The sequence below is a fragment of the Euleptes europaea genome, chromosome 12 (assembly GCF_029931775.1).
Source record: "Euleptes europaea isolate rEulEur1 chromosome 12, rEulEur1.hap1, whole genome shotgun sequence".
NCBI lineage: Eukaryota > Metazoa > Chordata > Lepidosauria > Squamata > Sphaerodactylidae > Euleptes > Euleptes europaea.
This window is the reverse complement of record NC_079323.1, coordinates 13,608,885-13,611,514: the sequence shown is the minus strand read 5'-3', so window position 1 is coordinate 13,611,514 and position 2,630 is coordinate 13,608,885. Positions and strand designations below refer to the sequence as shown.

Sequence of the window (2,630 nt, the reverse complement as noted above, 5' to 3'; positions counted from 1 at the left end):
CTGAGTGCCTGCATTTGAACATTTGAACTGAGGTTAGATCAAACCATAATTTATAACCACAGTTTATCAGGTTGCCTGAATTCAGCTGAATTCAGATTTCCCCCCCTAGAACGTTTATGTATCTATTTATACAATTTTTTTTTTTACTACTTCAACACAAACTCAAAGTGGTTGGACGGGGGGGAAGTAATAAAAGAAACCAAGTACAAATTAAAGATTAAAAACAGAAACCGAATCAAAATGGAAGAAAATACGAAACAGCCACACACACACAAAAACCCACCCACCTAAGCCCTAAAACCCCCAATGCTAATTAGAAAAATGATTTTCTTACAACTCTTTAGAAAGTGGAGAAGTTATATAGCTTTTCTGACCTCTTAATGGCATAAACCTAAGCAGAGTTACACCCCTTGTAGCTAGGGTTGCCAACCTCCAGGTACTAGCTGGAGATCTCCTGCTATTACAACTGATCTCCAGCCGATAGAAATCAGTTCACCTGGAGAAAATGGCCACTTTGGCAATTGGACTTTATGGCATTGAAGTCCCTCCCCTCACCAAACCCCGACCTCCTCAGGCTCCACCTCAAAAACCTCCCACCAGTGGGGAAGAGGGACCTGGTAACCCTACTTCTAGCCCGTTGATTTCAATAGCCTTAGAAAGGTGTAACTTTGCTTAGCATTGATTCTCGTCCAGTAGCACTTTAGATACCAACACAATTTTGGGGTATAAAGTTTTGAGAGTAAAAGCTCCCATCACCAGATATCTTCACCTTAGGGTTGCCAGCATCTAGATGGTGGATGAAGATCGTTATAACAGCTGATCACTAGGTGACAGAAGTTAGTTCACCTGGAGAAAATGGCCGCTTTGGAAGGTGGACTCTATGGCATATTACCCTACTGAAGTCCCTCCACTCACCAAACCCCATCCTCCTCAGGCTCCACCCCCAAATCTCCAAGTATCTCCCCAACCTGGACCTGGCAACTCTACTCATCTGCTTAGCATTGTAATGTTAGGCAGGTGGTTCCATAGTTTGGAAGACACTGTTGAGAAGATCGTGTTTCTCACTACCGACCTCACCTGCTGTAGTGATAGGACCATCGGCAAGGTTTAATGTCCTGATCTTTTGGGCAGTTTGGCATATGAGGTCATATGGGGAAAGAGGAGTCTAGGCATTGAAAACAGCTTGAGAGAAGCTTTGATTCCCATGCTATACAGACATGTCAATTTTGTTCCACTATTCCCTGTGGCCAGCCAGGCACGTTTTGCACACCTTTGAAAAAAATACACTCACGTTCAAACCATTTTGCAGTCTTAAAAATATATAGCAGTGTTCAAGGCATGGTTAAAATGGGATAATAATGCACTCCGTGAGCATCAATCCCTCTTTCGAACCATGTTCAGTTCTCTGAAAGGGAGAAATTGTCTTCTTCCAGCCTAAGTTTGAGTTTCGATAATACAAAATAGTAGCATTACACCCAGGTTTATAGTATCTGGAGTGAGAACGGCACTGATGCGGGAAGTAAATGTGGTGACGAGGTATTTAACTCTCTCCATCACCACCTATGCTAGTCTCTTTTCAAAGTCACAGACCTAATGGCTGCTTTCTGTAAAAAAAGGAAAACATTGAGAGAGAGGATCACAGAGTTACACCAGCAGTTCTTCGAAAGGCAAAATAAATGGGCTCAATCAGACAATATGTTCACCAGTTGCTAATTCCTTATTTTTACTTTCCTAGTGCACCTGCCCACCTTTAAACATCCACATGGAAGCTAAATGTTCAAATCAGGAATATGCAAATTCAACACAATGTGCATTTGCACAAAAATCAGGAGACTGACTACATGATCTATACATGCATTGTATTGTATACACAATTTAAACATTAGCCCCCAAAAGTGGGATAGGCATGGTGGGTGGGTAGCAAGGTCAGGTACAGTTCATTCCCCAACCTATCTTAGGGGAATGATTGGAGAATGTATAGTTCAATTGCACCTGCTCTGGGGATTGAAAGGAGGTTCATGATGATACTGGAACCAGTCAATAGGTTCCTTCACTGACAAATGTTTCCTATTGAAATTAAACAGTGCTGAGAAGAATTTGTATAACTGGGGTTGAGTTGACTGTCCTTTGTGTATCTTTTCAGTCTTTTGGCTAAGATCAAGTACAGAATCTGTTCTCAACAGTTTAACATTTGATACACTATTGATGAGAAAGCTACAAAAATAGGGGCAGAATTGCAGCTCATTGGAAGAGCATCTGCTTTGCATCAATCTCTGGCATCTCCACTTAAAAGGAATGGGTAGTACATGGTATGAAAGACCTCCACCTGAGACCCTGGAGAGTTGCTCAGAGTAGAAAATACTGACTTTGAGAGACGTATGGTCCGACTAAAATGACCAGGGGGCTAGAGCAACTGCCCTATGAGGAGCGGTTAAAACACTTAGGGCTGTTTAGCTTGGAAAGAAGGCGGTTAAGGGAAGACATGATAGAGGCCTATAAAATTATGCATGGTGTGGAAAAGAGTGGACAGGGAGAAGCTTTTCTCCCTCTCTCATAATACCAGAACGTGGGGTCATCTGCTGAAGCTGGAGGGTGAGAGATTCAAAACAGATAAAAGGAAATATTTCTTC

The 2,630-nt window shown here is 42.2% G+C and overlaps 1 pseudogene; it reads left to right on the top strand.

The window, feature by feature from the left end:
• Nucleotides 1–2,131: 2,131 nt before the first annotated feature.
• Nucleotides 2,132–2,245, top strand: LOC130485698 (U2 spliceosomal RNA; annotated as a pseudogene).
• The last annotated feature ends 385 nt before the right edge of the window (nucleotides 2,246–2,630 follow it).